Genomic DNA, 13,476 nt, shown 5'->3' on the forward strand with positions numbered 1-13,476 from the left:
CCAGATCTGATCATTGCCTCTTATGCATTCCAAAATGTTTCTGACCAGTCAAATAATAAATTTACCGATTAGTTTAACAAATTTTTCAATTATCTTATACGTCCATATTCACCAAACATGATCTTGGATATACAGATTGCAAAAGATAAATTCCGTTTAATTGATAAAAGTTGAAGTCGAGGAGTTGTTGCCTTTAATTATTATTCCAATGAGATATATTGTGCAAATATAATAAACAAACAAACAGCAAGAGATAGATAGAAGCAAAAGAAATAACAAATAAATGCAAATTACTTTCATGTCATTATTATAAAAACTATTCAACACAACCTTTCAACATCACACTTCACTTACCAAATGCTACGACACACTTTACCTCGCAAAAGAATTTATTAATATAATGTAATATTTGCTGATTAAATATTTGAGAGAGAGACATGCGGAATTGGAGAAAAAAAAGCATTAAATCAAGATTCGGGTGACAAAAAAAAAATTATGTGAGATATAATCAGTAGATTGTTGTTGATACAAATCCCGTCCCACTCAATTCGCGAAAAAAAAATCGGATGAATTAAAGACTGAGGTCGTTAACAATTTACGTTCACTTGTCACATGACATACTGTTCATGTTCAGGACCTCCTCTAAAAGACTTCTTAGTTTTGAGCATGTTTGGTGATTCTGAGACATATTTCCTGGTTGTTTAACATGTTATGTAGAGTAAATCTGCTCCAAGGATGAAATCTGTTGACATCACTAATAAACATCCCCAAATATATACGATATATCAACAATACAATATGATATTTAATTTAAATATTAAAAAATGCAAAAAATTATTGTATAAGAAGTTAAATTTTCTTATTAAAATCATTTTTATATCAGCTTATTGCATTCTTGTGAAGTCTTTCCACTTCTTCACATATATTTTTATTGTTATGACTGAATAATCCTTGTAGCATTGAACTGCGTACGCAGAGTATCGCATATAATTTTATAAATTTATTTTTTTCATCCATAATCATGTCAAGTAGAAGAAGTCTATTCATTACTGTTATGATATTAGTGTCATAAAGGTCTCGTCAAGTGATTGTTATAGCCAAACCTTTAGCATGTAATATAAGGTATGATATGTAAGAGATCGGCGCCTAACTCATATAATATAATATATAGTATAAATATGATGTTGAATAACTTTCATAAATGCATTATTAATCACACAAGACACAAGAGCTTCATGATATTTTTACTTCTTCTTCTTCTTCATCAAGCTCAATTCAATTCATTCAAGATTATTTAAATTGCTCAGTATGTACTTCCCCAATGACTATGTTTTTTCTGTAACATTGCGGCAATATATCAAGCCGATGAAGTCTCTTCTTAAATTGTTTAGTAAGAAATAAACGGCCGTTATCACTTTCATTTGAAAACAAGCTCATATATCTAACTATTTTTTATGTGTTTCTATCTACAAGTTTCAACATCTATAATTTTTGCGAAAGTTTCTCATTTTTTTTTTTTAATATAAATTTATTTATTTCTCTCTTCCTTGCTATTAAACGATTTTTGATGAAAAAGAGATAAGTTGCGGTGAATAAGATTTAATTTGGACACTTAACACGTTTTTGTTGCGGTGGATATGCTTCTTATGCTTTACAATTGTATATTTCGCATTATTTAATCGGCAGTCGTTGAACCTACCTGCCGTATTTAATGTAATTTTGTTGCGGTGGCTTTACTAATATGGTAAAATTCCATTATTTTGAGATGATTAAAAATTTATTACGCATGAAAAATTTCTCGGGCACTTCAAATTCTCCTCTAAAGAAGACTTAATTGGATGATTTAATTTAATTTTTCTTTCATGTAATTTAGAAAAAAATAAATAAACAATGATTAAATTTAATTTTATATTTTTCAATTACAAGGAAATATTCTTGAGCTTATCATGAATCTCTCTTTAAATAGCGAAATTATTCTTAGTTCTTGAATGACTTTTTAAGAACGGTTTCGGATATAGTAAGATACTTAATGAGTCAGAACCGCAATATTGCATGGAAATATTAAAGCTTAATTGAATCTTCGTTAATAGCATTATAATTGGATTCAAATTAAATATGGTCATGATTATTTTCAATTAAATGAGATTTGACTCCAAATTAATGTGATTTATTTCTGTAGGTATATCAACAGGATTTATGGTCGAAAATTGATTTCAACATTTCAAAATCGCACACTTTAATATGTACATCCAAATGTAACAAAATGTACTTCAAGCTCTCAATATCGATTGTTAAATAATTAGATTTGAGTTGAAAAACATCTTCAGAATCTCAAGAATTAAAAACATAAAGTTCAAGAAATCAAACTGAAAAGAATCTGATCTAATTGAAGATTTGGCTCAAAATCTGAAGGTCGTGCTCAAAGCGTGCATTTTTTTCAATGTTTGAAGTTCAAAGGATCTTCAAAATAACTTTAAATGCTCAAAATCTCACAAAATAACTTTAAATTCCTCAAAATCCACACAATAATCAATCTCAAAATTTTACATAATAACAAATTTGCACTTGCTTTACAAAGCAACAGCAACTCAAAATTCACGTATTTATTCAAATCCACAAGATTTGTATCGCAATCTTCAAATTCACAAATCTCACGATTTATTTTCTATACAATTTTTAAATCCATCAATTTTAAAAAATCTCACTATAAATTCAAGTCTCAAATAAATCTCAAGATTTAAAACTCACTCACAATGTGAAGTGTTAGCTGAAAAATAGTCAAAAATTTCACATATAGATGGCGTCTCGCAAAACTTCGCAAACTTCAAACTTGAGTGGAAAAACCTTTTTTATCTTTCACTTGAAAGCTTTTTTTTTCGTACCAAACAATAAAAATATGTTGTGCGAATACATCGAAATTTTTATGTTCCACTCATTCCTCAGATCACATTCTACTGTTGTGGTTTTCTAACGTGTTTACATTCAGTTTGTTATTAGTCATGTGTTTTCACACGAAAAGTGTGTGTGCATAAATCACAATAACAAAAATAATAAAGGTGAAAAAAAAGGAATTTTGGCATCAAAAAACAACTTGAAAGGATTAATAAACTAACGTGAATATATCTGTTGCTTGAACAAATATTTATTACGATAAAAAACAATTTGTTATCATTATTTATTTATCTGTGTTTGTAAAAGTGCGTCGACACATAAAGCAATAAAGTAAATTTGAAGAAGAAAGAAAGAATCTTAGGAAGGTCTAAGAGCAAACAGTTTTTTACCGCAACATAAAAAGATATGACAAAAGGTAAATTTTTTCTTGTAAAAAAGAGATTTTTTATTCAAATGCGTGTGGTTGGGTTTTAAGTAATCATAATTATATGCATAATCCAAGCAGCGACATCAACGTGAGCATGTATATATAGACATTAAGTATGGTAAAAGATTAGAATGGATTAGACACAGCAAGATGGAAAGACAGGGTTGGGGAATTGAATGTTTAGGGCTGCATTCAAGCCTTTCCTAACTACATGAAGCAGCATGATCGCTCAGGACACTACCAAAACTAAGGGTGTCATTAAGGAGGGTTTTTGGGATCAAACTCACTTATTCTTATTATTTTTTGGAAAATATCTTCAATTTGCTAGTATATTTCGTGTAAAAATACCGAACCTCTCTAAATGTTTGCGATCGATCAAAAATTATTCAAATCCCTCTCTTTTCCCTCTCAAAAAATTTCTGGCTTGGCCAATGAACAAGTCATTTTGCTAAGGCTAAAATTCCACAAACAAGAACTTGACCGGATGTTTGTAATTTAACCAACAATTATGCGCATATATATGAGCATCTTCAAACTTAAAATTCCTCCGTGGACCTTAATGTAAGCAAAAACATTGTTCCAATTGACAGTTCCGCTGTCCACTTCAATTCCCCAACCCTGAAGAAAAAGAAAAAAATTTAAATTCAACCCACAAAAGCGCAACTCTTTTAAATAAAATTATAATACTTTTAAAAAAATAAAGCTCAAGGTCTTTCACAGCAATAAATAATGCTGTTATTTCGGCTTAATTGTTTTGAAGACAAGAATTTTTTTTTAGTGTCTTGCGGTGTAAAAGTTGCAAAAGGGGGCGATCATTATTTGTGATTTATGTTAAAAGTCCGTAAAAAATCAGCATTCAATTGAATGGAAGAAGTTTGCAAGAAGGCACGTGAACTGTGAATGCATAATAACGTGGAAACAAGTATATGGGCTTCATGCTTATAGCAAATTGTGAATGGTGGCTTTTAAATTGTTTTATTTGCGATTTTTTTACACATAAAAGCCATATACTGTCACTTGAAGATACGAGCATATAAAAAAAGTCAACATTAGGGTTGTCAATTACAAATACCAATATTTGGGTATTTGGTCCATTTTGAAACTATTTGGGTCACCAAATAATTTGTATTTTCAAACCAAATAATTTGTATCTACCAATATAAGAGTTAAATGTACAGCAAGTATGAAATTTTTCCGGAAAATCTTCAAGTAAAAAAATTTGAAGGACTTTTTTAGAATTTTTGACCATTGTTTTGATTAAATATCCAGTGATTACAAAAATGTAACACATGTTGTGGTTTTGAAAGTCAGGACGAAGAGATAGAAAATCGCACTTCATTTCCTTTGATTAGAATGGCTAGAGTCATGAATAGACTTAGATCTAGACATTAAATTACTCAAAAATACTAAAAAACAGGACTGAGAAGTTAGAGGTGCGGCATATTTCATTGAAGTCCATTCAACGAACCTTCTTTGCATAGAATGTTTTAGGTCGAAATTTCCTAATCATATGACTGAAGAGAAGTCAATATTTTATTATTGTTCTTTGGAAAACAATCAATTTCATTACTTCTAAGTGGATTGTTATTACTAATTGTACAGTAAGCATGAATATACAGGCAATTTTTTGAAAATTCAGATGTTTTTAGGGTCATATACATATTTTCGAAAATATTTGGTATTTGTACAATATTTGGGGGTCTCGATATTTGGGTATTTGGTATTTGTACAAATAGTAAAAACCCAAATAATTGACAACTCTAGTCAACATAGAAGATGTAAGAAAGTTTAAATACCGTTAGATGAAATCTATTCGGTGACAAACACAACATGAGATTTTTTTCCACTAAATGTTCACTTTTTTTGAACCTTTATATGAACACTCAGATGTACATAGCGTAAAATTCGTTACAAATTCTCATTCGGATCAACCAAAAATTGCTGAAATATCTCATTTCCATTTAAGTTGTGTAATGATGAGAAAATTGATAGTTTTCATCAACTGAAGTATTGTCTCGTCTGATTCACTAATAATTATAGCTGTTGCAAATAAGATTTATTTCATCAGATATAGGTACTTACCCACAAAATCGGCTTCCATGGTACTTGAAAGAAAAATAGATTATTTTTTTGCCGTCTTTCTACCTTTATTCTACATAGTTCAAATAGAGAGAGATAGAAAGAAGTAATTGAGAGTTATAACATAGTTTCACGGATCATTATATTCTTTAACATCTCGTTATAATGGTCATGCAATCTAATGCTAATCATAGTAGTGAAATAATCTTGGTGATTTAAACAAATTACCACATTGATTCGAGACATTACCAACTTTATCGCCTTTTGTTTTTTTTTTATGTCGATTGCTTTCTCTATTGTGTGGATTTTGTTGATGCATTCTTGTATATTATTCAGCTGATTGGTTGTAAAGAGATGGAATGCCGCATTTCAATCAAAAACAAGCGAATCTGATCAGCAATTTATATTGAGAAGCTCGCTTGAGTTCGAATCTCATTTTCGAAATTTCTAAAATCTCTATGAATGAAACTTCCTTCCACATACTCATCATTAATACCTTCAGATGAACGTATTTCCCTTTATTATTAAACCTGACATATTTCGTCAGCTGTGTCTAATCATATTGGCTTTCACGCAATCAGCAATTGCCTATACTGAAATTGTTATTGATTAACTGGAATAATGAAATTAATTTTAACGCCTCAGAACAGCCTACCAAATGACTCATATCAATCAATATTTGCTAGAAAATAAATTCTTCGATCTTTTGGCCTCATGTTAAGCTATTGAATGAAAATCAACCAAACACTTAATTTCATTGTACATCAAATAAGAAAACAATGTTTTTTTTGCACGCTCATTCAAGCTTCTTCTTAAATAAACAATCCGCATTGTTGCTACTCACTTCTTAAAGCGGTAACGCCAGAAGTGATTTACAATTTTGCATGCTTTATAAAAAAAAATCACAAAAGAAAATTGAACGAGCTGAAATAATAATGAAACGCTAAAGAATTTTCGATAATCAATTTGATCTGGAAATTTAAAGGAAGTCTTTCGTCATTAATTGTGATGAAATTTCGTAACAACAAAATAATATGGATTGACTGAGTTTATTAGCTATTGAATTGATGGATAATGCGATAAATATTATTATGACATTCATGACATAGCAAGCTAGTCATGTAAGATTTAAAGAACATAATCACATGTCTACGAAGGAAATGAAGAAAAAGTATTTGCAATTTTTGTACAATGTGATATGTTTTTAAAAGCGGGTCAAGTCACGTATGACATTGATGAAACTTGATATGACAATCAAGAAGAAAATAAGTTCAAAATTCACGCATCATGTACGTTACACTACCGAATCTTCGCATGATTTCAACGGTATCACATCTCGTGTTCTTGTCATCATGATATTTAATAGCTAAGTAACATGAAATTTCCTCGAAATTTTTTGATGTTGCAGCGTGTAGAATAAGTAGGTCATGTAAAATTCTGTTGAATTAATGACAAACTCATTGACTGAGGTTTTGAGATAAACGGCGATTAAATGTTTACCGCAGAGTTTTGTTTAATCATCTTTAAAATTACCTATAATTGAGGGAATACAGAAGGTACTTGAGCAATCATTTGCTTATAAGATCCATCATTTCCATGATAAATCAATATTTCTTGACATTTTCTATAAACGACCCCAAATACCAATATTTGTTCTCACGAAAACAAATAATTGAGAGCAATTTTGCAAAGCACAAAACTGCGAGCCAAAATTTTTTCTGCTGACACAAGCAGTTTTCCAGTCCAATAAACTACAAACATTGCAGCGTCATTATCTGATTGACCTTAGCAAAGCCACACACGATACAATTTAAAAATAGTATTTGAAAATTATAAATCTCAATAAATTTTAATAGCTAACAAGACATGACTAGACACAAAGGCACATCGACAGTGCTAAAATTGAATGAAATTATTCAATTAAACCACCATCAAGCTTATTAATCCAATATGTAATAAATTGCTAGCATATTTATTGCAATTACCACATTAAACTTCTACTGCTGCAAGCTTATAATGAAATTAATTTTCACTTTATTTTATAATTTTTTTTACTCGCGAAAAGAATGCAAAAAAAAACAGAACCGAGCGGTAACATGAGAGACTCCTTATTCGCAGTAAATAAGCAAGCGAGGTTACTTTTTAATTAAATCTTTTATGAGTTAACGAAAAAATTTAATTTCTTACATAAACCAATTTTGTCTTCATTACATTGAGCTATGCAGTAGCAAGCACATGGGAAGTAAGATAATTTCGTTTTGATAATGAAGTCATTTAGTCTTTAATAAAAAATTGTGAGCAATTTAATTTATAAAATTCAATTTAATGTATTCAAATTAGAGTTGATTATATTGCATAACTTGTAATTTCCTTTGCTGTAATAATGTCTTTTCATCAAGACCATCCAATAGCCCTTTGATTGCTATGAATTAAGCTTCTGTCATTAGTACTGGTCCCCAGCGGTATAATGCGACAAATCGTCATCGGATGGTCAGGGTGATTAGGGTGATCAGGGCAATTTAGCGTCTATCGTTAATAATTCGATGTACCGCTGCCTCAACCTTGTGCTGTTTAAAATAAAGGCTACCATATGGCACCCAATAAACACTCAATCCCATACTGTCCAACTCGGAAGCAATTCCTCTTTTTCTAGAATTTTCAAATGCAAATAAGGGTAAACATTACTCCAGTAATGAGCTTATATCAATTATGATAAAATTTATGTGTACAATCTGCATGCTCTTGAAATAAAATACCATCAATGACATCCACATAAATTCCTAGCTCTTCCTACATTTCCATCCATATAAAGTTCAAAGTTCAGCTCTCATATTCCACAAAGTGCATTTTATCTCTCTCTCTCATTTCATTCACCAACACAATAAGAAAATCGATTGTAAAACGTAACAAGAGAGAGGAATCGACAACGTGACAGTCAAATAGAAAAAAATGAGAAAAGTTTTTTTGCATTCACGTCTTATCAAACGTTTCTGCTGGTTTTTTGTATGTAAACACTGTCATGTGCATAAAATGGCTTTCACTGCGCATACGCAGTGTAAAAAAAAATATTTGAGTATGATTCATAAAATTTATTTTCCTTCCGCTCAGTTCAGTTTTTCTTTCTCTCTCGGTGCAGCAGCAGCAAAAAAAAAGACATTTCAATCTTTAAACAAAATATTTTTTTCATATTTTTGTTTTGTTGTTGTTTGCTGTCAGACGGTCCAAAAAATCTCGTGAAAAATCGAAAATTCATCTTGTACACGTTAGTCTGTGAGATTGTCTTGTTGTGTTTGGATTGAAACGAGCATAGCTGAAGTGATTTTTACAATTTTAACGTGAGAAAAAAAATATATAAAATGTGTTTATAAGACATGCTCATTAAATTCTTTACTTGTTTTGCAAAAAACTCGTGCAATTTATGTGGATATTGTTCAATAGTAAATTTATACTGTGGGAACTGCATTAATAAGTCATCGTGTAAACTGAATAATTCAAACCATTCGGTACAAAGATTGAATTATAAATTGAAATAGAGAATAATGAAAATTTAATAAAGGACAAGTGGAAAAATTTTTGTAACAGCTGACACTGAAATATTCAGGAATTGTCTGAATCATCTACAAATTTGTGAATCATAAACTTGTGTTTTTCGATCGATAAATTTCACTAAAAAAAACTGGGAGTAAGGGAAATTCTTTTAAGCAACATCCCCCTTAACAAATATTGACGTCTTGACTGCTATACACAACATATTTTTGACCCACGCTATTCGCCAGATTTATTTACTTTAGTTTATTTTATCGCACGACAAAAGAGAGAAAAAGAAAGACACAAAAAAAATTTCATGAAAGCAATAAAAATGAGAAAATCATCATTTTTCATGTAGATAACTCAAAGTCTGAGCAAGTCTAAAGTGAATAAAGACGAAGAGAGTAAAAAAAAAATATAAAACGTGACAAGATTTGTAGTCTATTTTATTGGTGACTGTAAAAGTTATCTACAAATATAAAGTAAGATGATTGTACCAACGTCGCCATCTGTTGATTCCACAGCACGTTTTAGGCAGCCACAGGCTGCTCCACGATCTACTATTCCACCGCGGCCAAAACCAAGATCAGGTGAATATAAAGTTGTTATTTTTATTGCTGGACATTTTGTTATCCATTCAAAGCAGCAATTCAACGAGATTTATACAAATTGACTTATAAACGACAACATCCGAAGCTATGGAGAAAATCTAATAAAAATGGCAATTGAATTACATCAATTACGCAATTTTGCTCAGAGAATATGAAGAAAAATGACTTGATCTTAATGAGCTTAAATATTTCAATCAATTATTAATCTTAATTGGTTCAGTATGCCACATATAGATGAAAATATTTCGGGTCTATTTTCGAATGAATTTTTGAGATGCTTATTTATATTCAGCATAAATTAAATCACAAAAACAGCCTCATTTCATATGCAATATTTTCCCAACAGAATGCCGCAAAAATTTTCTATGTAGATTGTGGCAGTTTCCGTAACAAAACATTCGTTGCCATAAAAATTGCAATATTACCATATGTTGGTTGGAAAATTTTATAGACTAAAGCAACAATCGATTTTTTTTAAATCCTCAACTCTTTGCTATGAATGTTAAAAACAACATGGTATAGATATGTCAAAACAACGTCAATCGGAACTTGAGTGTAAACGTAACTTGTTGATTTTTGGTAAATGTATCGGTTCCTGATAGATTGGAGGCTTGTACACATTTTTTAGTTTAAAAAAATGTGGGATTGTCTTGACTAATTGAAAAGTATTGGACGTTACAGTTGTCGCTATAAAGCTGTCAGTTATGTTATGAAATTTCGTAACACGTCTCTTCTGGTCATTAAAAAATCAGGCCAATGAATGCTTCATCTGATTGAGAAACTGCATATTTTGGATCATGCATTGCAGAAAAGCATATGATGTAATTACACTTGCTTGACAAGCTATAAAGTGAAGCCTTTTATAACACCATCAGCATGTACACATAAAGCATGCACATATCGCAGTTCTAGTACCTAATTTGCTTCACTTACATATGTACTCATAGCAGCTATCCTCAAGAACCCTTCTATAAACTCTATAATTACTGTCATTAAACAGCTAATTAAGAATTTAAAAGCTCTGAGTATCGTTCAAAGACTGAATATCACACATGTATGGCGTTAAGTGCTTTACTTTTATGGCATCTTCGGATTATGCGTTGGCAAATAGTTCTGTCTACCAAAAGTCTTAAGAACAAAAAACTACCATTAAATGAAACCTTTTTCAAAAACATGCCAAAATGTTTAAGGAACAGCTGAACTAGCATATTTGGGCCAGGCAGCTCTATAAAAACCAGATTAAAGTACGGCAAATGATTTATTTTGAATGAGAATAGTAAAAGGAACAAAAAATACAAATTTTGAAGAAACGGAATGAAAGGGAAATGTTTTCGGCTAATGATTGTTGTGATAGATGTGATGTAAGCCAAGAAACTTGAGAATATAAGCCCATAAAATGTAGAAAAATCGATATTTCATGATGTGTAAATGTATTTTTTTGTTTTGTTTTGCTGGTGCACATAACAGGCTATTAAAGAATAAATTGAGAATAAGTGGGTCATTATGGAAAAATTATGCTGCACAAAAATGTTTCTTTTACCAAAATATTCTTGCTGGTTTTCATCGTGATAAGCAAAAACAGCAAACTAAACAAGAAACTTTTTTATGACCGGAAATGTCAAATACGAGCTTGTTTAAAAGAATGCTTTATAGGAAGGTGTGTTTCTTTACTGCAAAAACCCAAAAAATATTTCTATGGCCAATATAAATTTCATGCCAATATTCAATTTATGTTATGATCGCTTCCTTCTTATTAGTCTGCATTTCAAGCTCCTGCTTAACATTACACATAAACTTATCGATTTTATGAATTTTATTTTTACGTCTCGAATGGTTTTTAATGCATTAAAAAGCAATTTCCTCATCCTTTTTGGAAGAAATTTATTCCTCTACAATGTTTGAAATCATGATGAGGTGCAATAAAAAAGAATGAATAACCATCCGGAGACATTGAGTCGAGCCAGAAAATTTTAGTGGAAAAATAAGGGATGGGGGGTGACAGCATGATGGTGAAATTCTACTAATTAGCACGATTTTTCTTCTCTTTTTTGTAATTTTCATTATGTTATTTAATCGTTCTATACTCGAGAATGCATCGGCTGAATTAAAAAGTACAGAAAAGTTTAATTGCATTTTTTTCCTTTCCTGAGATTAAAAGTTTTTTGTTCAGGGACAACAGAGTTGGTGGTTATGCTAACAATCTTAAATATCACAGGTCGGTTAACCAAACCAAAGTCCGACTCCAAGCCGGCTTGGCTAGAGCATGGTCATGAACCAGATTTTTATCCGATTAGTTCTCAATTGTGCTATTGGGTTATTTTCTTTGTTGACCGTTCAATTGTGATCCTTGCCTTTCGATAGATGGTACCTAAAGCTAAATCTTACACTGGCTACCCCATTCTAATTTCCAGTTCGAAGTCCAATTCTGTATCGATCGCATGTAGCTTCCTTCCACAAGTTGCTATTCGGGTAACTTTTTTGTTGGCCATACAGGTCAATTGTGATCCATAAACTTCCACGATCTAGCCTGAAACTAGATCTAACATTGACTACCTCGTGATAAATTCTGATTTCAACTACAATATTGTCTCGAACAAAAGCTTTTTTCCATGAGTCGTATGACCACACAAAAAACAACCCCAAAAAGCTCAACCCAAATTCCAACTCTGAGTAATTTGCTGATAAAGAACTTGCAAACTTTTGACATTTCAAAAAATAATTTTTTTTAATTAACAGAAACGCTATTCCCTCATTCATTCGTCTCACATCAATAAAAATTGTTAAACGACACTCATTTGTAGCGCACATTAAGCACAGTTTGACATTTTTATAGCGAAAAATTTCTTCCTATTTTAGTTTAATTTAGTTTTTCATCCCATAACCACGTCTGTATTGCTATCGAGAGGTTTTTCTATTATAAATTTTTTAAAACGATGAAGAAAATTGAAAAGATAGAAAATAATAATAAAATAGTTGAGTTGGGTAAGAGAGAGATATAGAGAGGATGAAAAACACATTATGGTTGTACAAATGAATCGGAAAAAGCTCTTTTCAATCCCTTGTTTGCTTTTCTTCTTCCGTAATACATTTTAAAATTCAATTTTCATTTATAAAAGCACAAACATAAGCACATTTTATTTATAATTGATTAATGCTAGTACAATAGCCGTTGGACATAAAATTAATTAATAGTCTATAGGGGCATAGACAACGTACAACGTGTTGTCATAAATAATACTAATTTACTGGGCACGTCTCTCACAATTTAAATTTTTTTTTATCTATTCATATCAAATCGGAATGAGTAGCGCATTTTAATTTTCGATGCCATCTTTCAGGTTTACAAATACAAAAAAAGAAATAACGCGATGAGTTGATTGTTAAGTCACGAAAGTAGTGAAAATAAAAGTTGCATGCAGTGTAATAAAGATTGATTGTATGTATTTATTCATTTAAATAACTTGCGACTATAATGAATTGAATAATGATGCGATTTAGTATTGAGTAATTGAATCAGATATACTTGATTTAAAAAGAAACTTTTTTATTGAGATTTTATGCAACAGAAGTGATTATTGAGGGGTTTGGTGGTGTACTTGTGAATCTTCAAGTATGCTTAGATTTTGTGGTTATCTGGGGAATGGAAATAACTTGAAGCTTAACAAAATGAAAATGTTGATGAAAATTTAGAAGAATTTTCATTTAGTGCTTTTAAATTATTCATTAGGAACGTTCCACAAGGAATTGAAATTTTATGAACTTCCATCTGTAAAGAAAATTGAATGAACAAAATATTTCATAAAAGATTTACGACTTTACTACCAGATTCCAACTTTTCACATCAAAATTGTGGCAATTTTTAACAAAACTTTGAGTAAAGATCTGGGAAGCAAATCAGCTGTAAAAAAAAGTTTTGATGCAGATAATAAATCGTAAATA

At 30.7% G+C, this 13,476-nt stretch overlaps 1 protein-coding gene across 3 annotated transcripts in view; it reads left to right on the forward strand.

The window, feature by feature from the left end:
- spir (spire type actin nucleation factor) overlaps positions 1-13,476 on the forward strand; it is a 79,594-nt gene that overhangs the window by 55,824 nt on the left and 10,294 nt on the right. The window lies entirely within an intron of this gene.

This window comes from Chironomus tepperi, unplaced genomic scaffold, assembly GCF_022539635.2.
Source record: "Chironomus tepperi strain 1889 unplaced genomic scaffold, CSIRO-AGI_Ctep_v1 contig_223, whole genome shotgun sequence".
NCBI classification, from domain to species: domain Eukaryota; kingdom Metazoa; phylum Arthropoda; class Insecta; order Diptera; family Chironomidae; genus Chironomus; species Chironomus tepperi.